This window comes from Furipterus horrens, unplaced genomic scaffold (assembly GCF_987537825.1).
Source record: "Furipterus horrens unplaced genomic scaffold, mFurHor1.1.pri manual_scaffold_6, whole genome shotgun sequence".
NCBI lineage: Eukaryota > Metazoa > Chordata > Mammalia > Chiroptera > Furipteridae > Furipterus > Furipterus horrens.
In genome coordinates, this window is record NW_028327176.1 from 89,898,525 (window position 1) to 89,913,462 (window position 14,938).

The 14,938-nt window shown below is 39.0% G+C and overlaps 1 pseudogene; it reads left to right on the plus strand.

The window, feature by feature from the left end:
• The first annotated feature begins 592 nt into the window (after window positions 1-592).
• Window positions 593-1,102, plus strand: LOC150006916 (small ribosomal subunit protein eS10 pseudogene; annotated as a pseudogene).
• The last annotated feature ends 13,836 nt before the right edge of the window (window positions 1,103-14,938 follow it).

Here is a 14,938-nt window from a genome sequence, read left to right on the forward strand (position 1 = left end):
TGAAAGGCATGAATCCTCAGATCCAAGAAGCAGAATGTATACAAAGCAAGATAATTTTTAAAAGAACCACATCTAAACACAATATAGTAAACCTCAGAACATGAGAGACAAAGAGAAGGCTCTAAAAGCAGCTAAAAAGAAAAAGGCAGATCACCTACAAAGGAACACCAAGCTGACTAGTAGCTGACTTTGCAACAGTAAGAACAAATTATAGAATACTGGGATAATTGCCGAAGTGATACAGAAAAGAGCCATCAATCTAAAATTATATGCCATAAAATTATTTTTCAAGGAAAATGATGAACTAAAGATATTTTCAGATAAACAACAAAACAACTACCCTTAAGAATTTCTAAAGGGTTGGAAAATGATCCCAGTAATGAAATCTGAGATGAAAGAACAGTAGGCTAAAAAAATTGTAAACATGTAAGCAAATTTGAACAAACATTTTATAAAATGGTATTAATGAAAATGTATTATATGTAGGTTAATAAAAGGTCAAGGCTTGTCGTAAAAAAATTACTAAGAGCAATTTTTCTCTTCTTAAAGATGTCCTGCAAAAAACTGCAAGACAGCTCCGGCTCCAGACGCAGCAGTTGCCGCAATGTTGATGCCCAAGAAGAACCGGATTGCCATTTATGAACTCCTTTTTAAGGAGGGAGTGATGGTGGCCAAGAAGGACATGCACATGCCCAAACACTCCGAGCTGGCAGACAAAAATGTGCCTAATCTTCACGTCATGAAGGCCATGCAGTTCCTCAAATCACGAGGCTACTTGAGGGAACAGTTTGCCTGGAGACACTTCTACTGGTACCTTACCAACGAGGGCATCCAGTATCTCCGTGATTACCTCCACCTGCCCCCTGAGATCGTGCCTGCCACTTTGCGCCGCAGCTGGCCTGAGACTGGCAGGCCAAGGCCCAAAGGTCTGGAGGGTGAGCGACCTGCAAGACTCACTCAAGGGGAAGCTGACAGAGACACTTACAGACAGAGCACTGTGCCCCCTGGTGCTGACAAGAAAGCTGAGGCTGGGGCTGGGTCAGCAACTGAATTCCAATTTAGAGGCAGATTTGGTCGAGGACGAAGTCAACCACCTCAGTAAAGTTGGAGGGATTATTTTGTGTTAAATAAACTTGTGATCAGAAAATAAAAACAAAACAAACAAACAAACAAAAACTGCAAGACATACAGGGGATAAAAACAAGTAAATCCCATTTTAGACTGAATGACAGATATAATCTGTATACTTAAAAATGCATTAAGTGCTACCAAATCGCATACAGAAGCCACACGGGCATCGAGTGCAATAGTTATCACAGGGGATTACGTAAACAGAAAGGAAACAGAGATGGCAGATCTCAGAATATATTAGTAAAAACTACATTTCCTGTGGTTAAAGGGCTCACCCTAAAGTGAACAACCCACATCGTTTACACACCACAGGAGTTGAGAGAGCTGAAAATTACCAGGCAGAAAGTAACTGGTCAGAGACTGAGTGGGTGTAAGTACAATAATGATGAAAGGAGAACAGAGGAAAGAACCAGAGGTGGCAGATTTCAGAAAATGCCCACATAACACACTCACCTAAGGAACCTCCTACAAATGCTTGAGCCAGAAAAACTCAATTCATTGCATAAAAAGTAAGAAAATCAGGGACTCGCATTAACAAAGACATAGGGTGGGGCAAAAGTAAGTATTGTAAATAATACAATAATTAATAAATAAGAATACAAGAATAAACTGTTTTCAAACTCACAACTGTAAACCTACTTTTACCACACTTTGTAATATAAGAAAAGAGGCGGGACAGAATAGCAAAAGTTAAGAGATGAAGAACCAGACAAGGGAGAGATTAAAATTTTGACCAAAAGTTAACTAGAAGTAAAATAAAACAAAACAAGCAAATGCCTCAATGAAGAAAGGCTTCATAGCAGAAGTACAAGAAATCAAGGAAGAGATGGCAATAAAACAGATGAAGCATGAGTTGGACAAACTTAAGAAATAAATAAAAGAGGAAAAAGAAACCATCTCTGAGTATCACAGTAAGGGACAAAAAGGACAGATATGAAAAAAGCAAGCAAAATGAAATAGAAATAAAAGTTCAAGTGAGTGGCCCTGTCCAACAGAATTTTTTATGGTGATGGAAATTACATATATAAATATGTATGTTGTACATTGTGGTAGTCTCTAGCCCTGTGCAGCTATTGAGCACATAAAATGTGGCTAGCACTAACTAAATTTTTAATTTAAATTTTAATTAATTAAATGGCCACATGCAGCCAGTGCCTACCATACCAGACAGTACAGGATTAGAGAGAAATGACAGGTATAGAGCATAGGCAGAGGAGATCTGACCCTGAACATAAATGGAATCCCTGAAGAAAACCAGACCAATGGGACATGTATTTATGAAATAGTTCCAGTTATATTTCAAGATATAAATTTTAAAATCTTTCCATAAATAAAAGAAAATTTGCATCTTCTTTTCAAGTCAAAGGACATAGCATGAGCCAGGGAAACTGATTCAAACATATTAAAATTATTGGACCATAGAAATAAAGAATTGGTTGGGCAACCAGGTATCTCACCCCCAAAATAAAGTTATTTATGAAAGAAAAAAAATCACACTGCCTTCGTATTTCTTTTTTTTAAGTATATTTTATTATATTGTTACAATAGTTCCAACTTTATACCCTTTGCTCCCCTCTGTCCAGTATCTCCCTCCCCCCAGCAATCACACCCCCCTTAGTTCATGTCCATGGGTCATGCATATAAGTTCTTTGGCTTCACCCTTTCCTATATTCTTCTTTTTTTATAAATTAATTAGTTAATTTCTTATAACAATAAAAAATAACAATCCCTCCCTCTCAGACTTAAGACCCTTTATAATCTTATAAAGGACAATAGGCGAAGGTCTCGTGCTCCTCTAGCTGCTTCAAGCTGGACATGGTCATCGTCCTACCTACCTTTGGGTCCAGAAATCCCTAATAAGAGTGGGGGTGTGGAGGGGAGGGTAGCCTTCCCACATGGGGAAGGATCTTGCAGACTCCAGGTCATTTGGCTGTCCCCGGACAATGGCGTGCTTGGTTTAACAGGCTGGCATCCTTGTTGTATTCTGAGGGCAACAGATTTGGCAACAGAGTTAAAAGGCATCATTTAATCCATAACCACTAGATGATAAAAGGCAGGGTTTAATTTTTTCAATGTCACACATTAGGGGAAAAAAGGCTGCTTTGGAGGAAGGTGTGCAAGGCACGTCACACCTGTCCAAAAACCTTTGGCCCACTATATGTAGTCTGGGATGAGAAAAATATTTTAGGTTTACCCCCTCTCAGACCTCTGGGCCATTTCTGTCCGAGCCATTAGGATAGAAAAGAGAAACCAGTTTTAAAGTGAAGCCCACAGACCACACCATGCTTAACCAATCCAGCCACTTAGTTCAGCTAAACTGTTGAGTCTCAGGAGGCAGTGATGCAAACAGGATTAAGTGAGGCCTATATGTACAGACAATCACTCAGGTAATGAGATCGTAGGCTTATGCCCTATGAAAACAGAACACACATGTTACTTTGCACAACATAACCCACAAACTAGTCTCTAAATCTGCAAGACTGTCTTATTAGAAAGACATCCAGTTGGAAGGCATTTGACATTCTTCTTGCCTGTAAATTAAGCATCTTTGATGATGTCACAGACCTAGTTTAACTTTCAAATAAAAACTAACTTTAAATGAAAATAAACTTTAAAGACAGTTAGCTGCCCTACTTTATAGTCTACCACTGAACATTGTGATTTTCCTTGAATCGCAATTTTTCTCCTTAAAATTACCCTCCTTGTCATTAAAGGGACCGCATTAAGTCCAGTTTTTTTATAAGTATATTTTATTGATTATATTGTTACAATAGTTCCAATTTTTTCCCCTTTTTGCTCCCCTCCGCCCAGCAGCCCCCTCCCCCAACAATCCCCCCCCCAAGTCCATGCCCATGGGTCGTACATACAAGCTCTCCTGCCTCACCCTTTCATATATTCTTCTTCTTCTTTTTTCTAAATAATTAATTAATTATTTTAACAATAAAAAATAACAATCCCTCCCTCTCAGACTTAAGACCCTTTATAATCTTATAAAGGACAATGGGCGAAGGTCTCGAGCTCCTCTAGCTGCTTCAAGCTGGACAAGGTCGTCGTCCTACCTACCCTTGGGTCCAGAAATCCCTAATAAGAGTGGGGATGTGGAGGGGAGGTTGGCCTTCCCACATGGGGAAGGATTGTGCAGACTCCAGGTTGGTTGGCTGTCCCCTAGTCCAGTTTTAACTTATCCTGTTCGTTTGCATAAACACAACAAGAGCAGCAAATGACCACATATGACCTTTACATCTGCTTTGTTGAAACTTACACAAGGAACCTTAAGGGTGACTTTCAGTCTGCCCTTCAGAGCACAGCTGCTGAGCCACATATCTGCCATTCAGCCTGTAAACACCTGTCTTTTCCAAGTCCTTCAAATTTTCTATTGTGCCTTAAGGTTCCTTCCAGCCATCTTTCAGGAAAGCAACTTTCGTTCCTTCCCTGGACACACTGCCATGGACCACACAACCAACCAATGTACCAGGCCTTTTTTTTTTTTTTTATGTGCTTTTATTACCCTTGAAAGTCAATCCCAGTTCCTCAGGGCTTTTTGGTAACAACCAGAGCCCAAGCATGTCTCCTTTAGGCATGACATTCCAGTCAAAGTCATGGTCAACAAAACCTCTATTAACAACTGGTCTTATTATTTCTATGCAAAGAACCTTATGTCATTACTTACTTCTTCAGAATGCCAAATTCTGGAGGGATCGAGTAGAAAGAAAAATGTACAGTGCGAAGGAAAATCCTGGTCCTTTTAATATTCACTAAAATTGCATTTCCATACTTTACATTTTCTTTTGTTCACTGTCCTACATGTGAGTTTTTTTTGGGGGGGGGGGTTGCTGGCTCATTTATTAATTTATTTTGCTTTCAGTTTTTCCCCGCACTAAAAATTTGTTTGTTTTTCTATTACAGTTGTCCCACTTTTTTCCCTATTGCTTTCCAGCACCCTGTCCACCCCTCCTCCCACAGTCAGTCCCCACCCAGTTGTCCACGTCCATGAGTCATTTATACATGTTCTTTGACTAGACCCTTCCCCTTTTTACCCTCTTCTCTCCCTCTCCCCTCCCACCTTGTCACTGTTAGTCTACTCCTTGTTTAAATACCTTTGGTTCAATTTTGCTCATTTGTTTGCATGGTTCATTAGTCTCCTCTATCAGGTGATATCATATGGTGTGTTTTTTTCATTGCCTGATTTATTTCACTAAGCATAATTCTCTCTACCTCCATCCATGTGGTTACAAATGGTAGAAGTTCCTCCTTTCTTTCTGCTACATAGTACTCCATTGTGTAAACGTACCAGTTTTTTGATCCACTCATCTACAGATGGGCACTTAGGCTGTTTCCAGCACTTGGCTATTGTAAATAGTGCTGCTATGAACATAGGGGTGCATAGGTTCTTTTGAATTGGTGTTTCAGAATTCTTCGGATATAATCCTAGCAATGGAATTGCTGGTCCAAAAGGCCGTTCCATTTTTAGTTTTCTTTTTTTTGAGGAAATTCCTTACTGTTTCCCATAGTGGCTGCACCAGTCTGCATTCCCATCAGCAATGCAGTAGGGTTCCCTTTTCTCCACATCCTCACTAGCACATTTTGTTTGTTGATTAGTTGATGATGGCCACTCTGACTGGTATGAGGTGGTATCTCATTGTGGTTTTTATTTGCATCTCTCTGATAGCTAGTGATGTTGAGCATTCTTTCATATGCCTATGGACCCTCTGTATGTCCTCTTTGGAGAGTGTTTGTTCAGGTCCTTTACCCATTTGTTAATTGGGTTGTCTGTCTTCCTGGTGTTGAGTCATATAAGTTCTTTATATATTTTGGAGATCTATCATTGGCAAATATATTTTCCCATATGATTGGTTCCCTTTTCATCTTGCTGATGTTTTCTCTTGCTGAGCAGAAACTCTTTAGTTTGATGTACGTAGTCCCATTTGTTTATTCTTTCCTTTATTTCCCTTGCCTTAGGAGATATATCAGTGAAAATATTGCTACATGGAATATCTGAAATTTTCCCGCCTATGTTTTCCTCTAGGACTTTTATGGTGTAATGGCTTACATTTAAGTCTTTGATTCATCTTGACTTTATTCTCGTGTATGGTATAAGTTGGTGGTCTAGTTTCATTTTTTTGCATGTCCCTGTCCAGTTCTCCCAATATCATTTATTGAAGAGGCTCTTTTTACTCCATTTTATGTTCCTTCCCCCTTTGTCAAATATTAGTTGACCATATAGACCTGGGCTTATTTCTGGACTCTCTATTCTGTTCCATTGATCTACATGTCTGTTCTTATGCCAGTACAAGACTGTTTTAATTACCGTGGCCTTGTAGTATAGTTGGTATCAGGTATTGTGATTCTTCCTACTGTGTTCTTCCTCAAGATTGCTGTGGCTATTCGGGGTCTTCTTTGGTTCCATGTAAATTTTTGAAGAATTTGTCCTAAGTCTGTGAAATATGTCATTGGTATTTTAATAGGGATTGCATTGAATCTATAAATTGCTTTGGGTAATATGGACATTTTAATGATGTTGATTCTTCCCATCTATGAACATGGTATATGGTTCCATTTATTTGTATCTTCCTTAATTTCTTTCTTCAGTGTTATGTAATTTTCTGAGTACAGGTCTTTTACCTCCTTGGTTAAATTTATTCCTAGGTACTTTATTTCTCTTGTTGTTATAGAAAATGGGATTTTTTTTCTAGTTTCTATCTCTGATACTTTATTGTTGGTGTACAGAAATGCCTTCGATTTCTGAATATTGACTTTGTACCCTGCTATTTTGCCAAATTCACTTATTAGATCAAGTAATTTTTTCACGGAGTCTGTAGGGTTTTCTATGTACACTATCATGTTGTCTGCAAATAATGACAGTTTTACTTCCTCTTTTCCAGTCTGGACGCCTTTTATTTCTCTTTATTGTCTGATTGCTGTGGCTAGAACTTCCAAGACTATGTTGAATAGGAGTGGGGAGAGTGGACATCCTTGTCTTGTTCCTGACTTCAGGGGGAATGCTTTCAGTTTTTGCCCATTGAGTATGATGTTGGCTTCAGGTTTCTCGTATATGGCCTTTATGATGTTGAGGTATGTTCCCTCTATTCCCGTTTTGCTGAGTGTTTTCATCATAAATGGGTGTTGTACTTTATCAAATGCTTTTTCAGCATCTATTGATATGATCATGTGGTTTTTGTCTTTCATTTTGTTTATGTGGTGTATTATGTTTACTGACTTGAGAATATTAAACCATCCTTGCATCCCTGGGATGAATCCCAGGGATGGATCCCAGGGATGTGGTGTATGATCTTTCTAATGTGTTGCTGGATCTGGTTTGCCAATATTTTATTGAGGATTTTAGTATCTATGTTCATCAGCGATATTGGCCTGTAGTATTCTTTCTTTGTTGTATCTTGACTTGGTTTTGGAATTAGAGTAATACTGGCTTCATGGAAAGAGTTAGGGAGTCTTCCCTATTCTTGGATTTTTTGGGTAGTTTGAGAAGGATAGGAGTTAGTTCTTTCCTAAATGTTTTGTAAAATTCACCTGTGAAGTCATCCGGTCCAGGGCTTTTGTGTGCTGAGAGTTTTTTTTATTACTGCTTCAATTTCAATAGTTGTTATTGGTCTGTTCATGGTTTTTGCTTCTTCTTGATTCAGTTTCAGAAGATTATATTTTCCAGAAATTTGTTCATTTCATTTAGGTTGTCAGATTTCTTGTGATACAGTTGTTCATAATTTCTTAAAATCCTTTGTATTTCTGTGGTATTGGTTGTGATTTCTCCTCTTTTGTTTCTGATTTTATTTATTTGAGTCCTCTCCCTTTTTTTCTTGAAAAGCCTGGTTAAAGACTTGTCAATTTTATCTTTTCAAAGAACCAGCTCCTGGTTTTATTGATCTTTTGAATTGTTTGTTTAATCTCTATGTCATTTAATTCTGCTCTGATCTTGATGATTTCCTTCCTTCTACTTGCTCTGGGCTTTGCTTGTTTTTGTTCCTCTAGTTCTTATAACTGTAGGGTTAGATTTTTAATTTGAGATTCTCCTATCTTTTTTAGGTAGGCCTTTATTGCTATGAACTTTCCTCTCAGGGCTGCTTTCGCAGTATCCCATAGGTTATGGGTTGTTGTGTGTCCATTATCATTTGTTTCCAGAAACATTTTTATTTCTTCCTTGATGTCATTGTTAACCCATTCATTATTTAAGAGCATGTTATTCATTCTCCATGAGTTTGAATGTTTTTGAGTTTTTTCCTTGAGATTGATTTCCAGTTTCAAGCCATTATGATCTGAGAAGATGCTTGATATAATTTCAATTTTCTTCAATTTGTTGAGGCTTGTTTTGTGTCCTACCATATGGTCTATCTTTGAAAATGTTCCATGCGCACTTGAAAAGAATGTTTGTTTTGCTTCTTTGGGGTGAAAAGTTCTATATATGTTAACTAAGTTCATTTGCTCTATAGTGTTGTTCAATGCCTCAATATCCTTGGTGTTTCTTTGCTTCGAAGATCTGTCCATTGTTGACAATGGGGTATTAAGGTTCCCTACTATGAGTGTGTTGCTGTCTATATCCTTCTTGAAGTCTTTCAGAATTTTCTTTACATATTTGGGTGCTCCTATGTTGGGTGCATATATGTTTACAAGGGTTGTATCTTCTAGATAGATTTTTCTCGAAGTTTTATGAAATGTTTTTCTTTGTCTCTTTTTATGGCCTTTGCTGTGAAATCTGTTTTGTCTGATATAGTATTGCTACCCCAGCTTTTTTTTTTATGTCCATTTGTTGAAATATTTTTTTCCATCCTTTCACTTTCACTCTGTGTAGATCTTTTGTTCTATGGTGGGTCTCTTGTAGACAGCATATATGTGGGTCATGTTTTCTAATCCACTCAGTTACCCTGTGTGTTTTGATTGGTGAATTTAATCCACTTACATTTAAGGTTATTATTGATAGGTACTTATTGTCATTTTCCCCCTTTGTACTTGTGTTCCTCCCCTTCTCTCTCTGTTTCTTCATCTTCTTAAAGCAGACCCTTTAGCATCTCTTGCAATGCTGGTTCTTTTGTCTGGGAAACTCCTAATTTCACCTTCCATTTTGAATGAGAGTCTTGCTGGGTAGAGTATTCTTGGTTGTAGACCTTTGTTTCTCATTGCTTGGAATATTTTTTGCCATTTCCTTCTGGCTTGTAGTGTTTCTATTGAGAAATTTGATGATAGTCTTATTGGAGCTCCCTTGTATGTTATTAGCTGTTTCTCTCTTGCTGCTTTTCAGATTCTCTCTTTGTGTTTCAATGTTGCCATTTTAATTATGATGTGTCTTGAAGTGGGGCTGTTGGGATTCATTTTCATTAGGACCATCTGTGCTTCCTGGATTTGTGTGACTTTTTCTCTGATCAAGTTAGGGAAGTTTTCTGTCATTAGTTTTTCAAGTAGGTTTTCTATTCCTTGCTCTTTTTCTTCTCCTTCCGGTATTCCTATGATATGGATATTATTAAGTTTCATGTTGTCCTGCAGCTCTCTTCAAACCTCTTCATTCTTTTTCAGTCTTTTTTCATTTTGTTGCATTGTCTGGGAATTTTTTTCTATGTTGTCCTCCAGCTCACTGATCCGATCCTCTGCTCCCTCTAGCCTGCTTTCAATGCCTTCTACTGTGTTCTTCAATTCAGAAATTGTATTCTTCATTTCCTCTTGGCTCTTATTAATAGCTTCTACATCCTTTTTCATGCTGGTGTAATTCTCAGTAATTCCTTGTAGTTTCCCTGGAGTTCCTTGTAGTTTCCCTGGAGTTCTTTGTAGTTTTCTTTGAGCTCACTGACCTCATTGAGCTTCCCTATAATCCATATTTTGAATTCCATACCTGATAGTTTGCTTTCCTCTATTTCACTTAGCACTCTTTCTGGGGATTCCTCCTTTCCTTTCGATGCGGACTGTTTCTTTGTCTCTCCATTTTTGTTACTCTTCTTGTTTGCTGCTGCTTCTTAGATTGATCTGCACTTCCTGGATCTGCCCCTAGTGATGTCAGATCGTGTACCAGTCTGGGCCTAGGCAACCTGTTGGAGACTACCAGAGATCTACTGCCTTTGTCTGCCTCCTTTAGTTGTTAATCTATTCAATCTGTGATCAGCCATCAGGCTTAAGCACCAAGGGTGGGGCAGATTAATTCCTGCAGGTGGGGCTTTTGCTTCCCCTCAGGCTGACGAGACTTGGAGGGGAATGGTCTGCCTGCAGTATGGGGAATGGGTCAGCACTGAGACCCATTCAGCTGCTCCCTTAGTTCTCTCCTCAAAGCCAGCACCCCAAATCCTCCCCAAGTGTCTCTAGTCCTCTCTGCCTTCCCTCTGCTTGAGCCCAGAGTAAGTGGGTGCCAAAACATTTTCATATGTGATCTGCTTAAGAGCTCTTTTTCTCCAGCTGTTTCTTTCAGGCCAGCAAAAAACCCCGTGGCTTTTCGCTTTTCACAGCTGGATGCTATTTTACTTTCTGCTCTGTTGCTGTAGGCTGGGAAGCCCAGCTGGGGGTTTAGACCCTGCCTTGCTCAGGGGGAACCCCCAGCTGCTGAGCTGTTTCTCAGTCCCTTCAGCTGCCACCCATGGGAGCCCAGCTGGCCCTTTTGTGTCTCCGCACTTCCTATTGGTCACGTTGTGATGAAGTGGCCTTTTCTGTCTCTCCGTGGTTATAAGACTTCTCTCCAGCTAGTGTTCAGTTGGTTATTCCGGATGATTTTTCCCAGACTGGTCCTGGGAGGAGGTTAGTGAAGCTTCCACTTACTCCTCTACCACCTTGGATCTCCATATTCCGCCTTCATATTTCTTAAAAGCAATACTCAGTGCCAGGAGAATGTAGGGCAATTCCTGAAAAATACTTAAAAAAAGAAAATGTAAGCCAAGGATTTACCAGCCAAGCTGGCTTTCAGGTATAAAGACTATAGACACACACAAACTCAGAGAATATTGTTCCTATGAGATGTCCCTGAGAAAATGTCTAAAGAATGAACTTTAGTCAACTAAAAGGTGACTGCAAAGACCATGATTGAAGGATGGGGATGAACTTTAATTTCACATATAACTATTGGAATAATATTAAAAGTAAATGTAGAAATCAAGGTGGCAAGTCAGTATTTACATGTAACATGGTCTGACAATACATAAATTGACAGGAATAACAAAAAATGAGAGGAGAAAGGAAAGAGGAAAAGGAAAAAACATTAAATTGGATAACTCCCTCATTTGTAATATGTAGGGATCAAATACTACCATTCAAAGTTGTAAAAGAAATAGAACCATACTTAACACTTCAAAGGTAAACACAAAGAAAGACAATTTTGTTTACTGATATTGGATTTTAGAAGAGAAAGAGGGCAATGGGAAAGAAAACAAAACACATTGATTTTAACATTAGTTACAGTACAAAATTAATTCTATCTAAAGAAACAGAATTAAGGATGTTATATAAGATTACAATCATAAAAGGTAACATTAGGACAAAAATTAAAATCTTTCTAAATATCAGAAGAGCCACACAACAAAAGGCAAAACATAGCGAACATACTAAAAGACTTAAACAGCCCTGGATGGTGTTTCTGAGTGGATTGGAAAATCATGCCATAAACCAAAACGTCAGAGGTTCTATTCCTGGTCAGGGCACATGCCTAGGTTGCAGGGTTTAGTCCCTAGCCAGGGCGCATGCAAAAGGCAACTGATTGGTGTTTTGGGTGATAATTAAAAAATAAAAGACTTAAACAGAAAACTATAATACAAAATATGTGACAACTTAAACCAAATACACCTGTAATATCAACTAATATAAGCTTAAGTCACCCACTAAAAGAAAATTATTTACCAAACAATAATTCAAAAGGTAAAATATAAATGAATATAAAAAGGTAAATGTAAAAAAATACAATAGGTAAATACACATTTTTAGAAAATGTGGGTCTTACTCTTAATGTCAGAAAGGTGGAATTCAGGCACAAAAACATTAAATAAAGCAAAGAAGATTGCTCCATAATTCTAAAAGGCACAATTCACGATAAAGATAGAATTTTGAATATCTAGGTAAACAAATAATACAGCAGTGAAATTAATAAAGGTATGTCAGGAGATAATAATAAGAAATAGAATGAAATGTACTAGCTGGATGAGACTTTAATTCACTCTTCAGTATTTGTAAGATCACATGGATAAAAACAAGGCTACGACACACACACCTAGTACATGTGCACACATAATTTTACATTCTGATATTGAAAATATAATTTCTTTTCAAGGGACCATGGATGCTGAACACACCCACACTCACAACACCTTACTAAGTTCTTAAAAGTAAAGATAACATAGACTGACATGCTCCATCTCCCTCCACAACTAAGAAGGAATACAACTATAGCAAAACCAGAAGCAACCGGAAGTTCCAGAAAATAAAGCTACATGGAAGTTCAGCGTATGAAGTTATAAGCAAGTGGTACTCATCCTGACAGGTAGGAGGGGCGAAGCTGGGGCAAAGATATCAAGCTGTGCTGGCAGCAGCAGCTGTGGCGACACCAGAGGGATGGTGGTAAGCACAGATACCTGTATTTAAGGGAGGTGAGAAACACCTGGGGAGAACCTCTGGCTGCAGACTGGACTTCTCAGCTTGCGATTCCAATGCTGCAGAAGACAAACCCCCATTGCCTTGGACTGTGAAGGCTGGAGGGGTTGGGGATGGAGGAAAAGGCTCCCAGTCTCTCAGTGGAGAGTAAATGGCAGGAATCCATCTTGGACACCCGACCCCACACAAAATGCCACAGCGTGGTGAGAAGAATCAGCCAGTTGTGACGAGTGCACGGGGCTCTGCCCCCTATAGCGTAGGAGGTGTGACAGCCCTGCCCAAGAGACACAGGTAAACACAAAACTGTCAGGATGGCACAGATCACAATAGAGATCCTGGTGACGCAGCTGGCCAGCCAGCAAATATCTAATCTAATGAAGCAGCAAATAGGAAATCTTTCTGAGGCACAGTTCAGAGCTTTGGTTATATGAATGCTTACAGATCTAACAGCAGATCTTAAACAAGACAGGGAAGGAATGAAGGCTAGTCCTGCTGAAATGAATGAAAACACATACAAAACTAGTGGTGAGGGAAAGAAAACCAGGGGTCAAAGCAACAAATCGGAACATAGGGAAGGAACAAACAGTCAACCAAGGCAGAAAGAGGAAACAAAAAGTGAGGAAAGTGAAGAGAGGCTCAGAAACCTATGGGACAGCTATAAGCAAACCAACATCTGAATCATAGGGTTGCCAGAAGGTGAAGAAGAACTAGAAACTAAAAAATTATGTGAAAAAATAATGAAGCAGAACTTCCCTAACTTGGAGAAGGAAATAGACTTACAGGTCCAGGAAACACAGAGAGTTCCAAAAACACTGGACCCAGGGAGAACCACACCAAGACACATTATAATCAAAATGCCAAAAATTAAGGATAAAGAGAGAATCTTAAAAGCAGAAAGAGAGAAGAGAATTACATAAAAGGGGTCCCAATAAGACTCTCAGCTGATTTTTCAAAGGAAACTCTGCAGGCAAGAAGGGACTGGCAAGAAATATTCAAAGTAATGAAAAGCAAAACCTACAACCACGATTACTCTCTCCAGCGAAGCTGTCATTCAGAATAGAAGGGCAGAGAAAGTGCTTCCAGGACAAAGTAAAACTGAAGGAGTTTATCAGATCCAAACCACTGTTATATGAAATGTTAAAGGGACTTGTTTAGGAGAGAGAGGATCAAAACTATGAACATTAAAATGAAAACTGTATCACAACAACCAACAACAGAAGCTAGGGAACCTAAACAAAGACAAGCTAAGTAGGCAACGAGAGTGGGAAAAGAATTACAGTAGTCCCTCTCTATATCGCGGTTCACTTATCACAGCCTCACTGTATTGCAGGATTTTAAAAAATATTATATTTAATTATTTATTGTGGACTTTTTGCTATATCGTGGGATTTTGCAGTACTCTATATGTATGTTGTTAAAGTTATGTAGGTTTAAGAGTGTAGAATAAATGCAAGGTTCCTGCTTTGTAGGCGATCTAGAACGTAATACCTGTGATAAGTGAGGGAATACTGTATAGGTATGGAGAACATTATGGGGGGAGGTCAGCAGGGAAGGGGAAGGGAGAAAAGGAGGGAGATGGTACAGGAATTAAGAAGCATAGTAGGAGGGAGTGGAGTAGACAGGAAATGTTGAGAAGAACTATATGCACAACCAATGGGCATGGACTAAGTGGGGGAGACAACTGGAGGGAGGGGGGTCACTGGGTGGAGGGAAACAAAGGGAAAAAAAGTTGGGACAACTGTAACAGCATAATAAATAAAGCATATTTTTAAAAAGTGACAACAAACTCACAGCTATCAACAACAGAACCTAAAAAAATGAAAACAAAATAAACTAAGCCAACAACCAGAATAAGAACAGAATCATAGTTATGGGGATCATTTGAGGGTTATCTGCTGGAAGGGGTAAGGGGGAGAAATGGGGAAATGATGCAGGGATTAAGAAGCATAACTGGTAGGTACAAAATAGACAGGAAGACAGGGGGAAGTTAAGAAAAATATAGGAAAGGGTGAAGTCAAAGAACTTACATGCATGATCTATTGACCTGAGCTAATGCGGGTGGAATTGCTGGAGGGAAGAGGGGTACTGGGTGGAAGGGGAGCAAAGGGAAAATACACTGGGACAACTGTAACAGCATAATCAATAAAATATTCTTAAAAAACATGGCAGAAAGCACAAATACAACCCTGGCTGGTGTAGTTCAGTGGATTGAGCACTGGCCTGCAAACCAAAAGGCAGCTGGTTC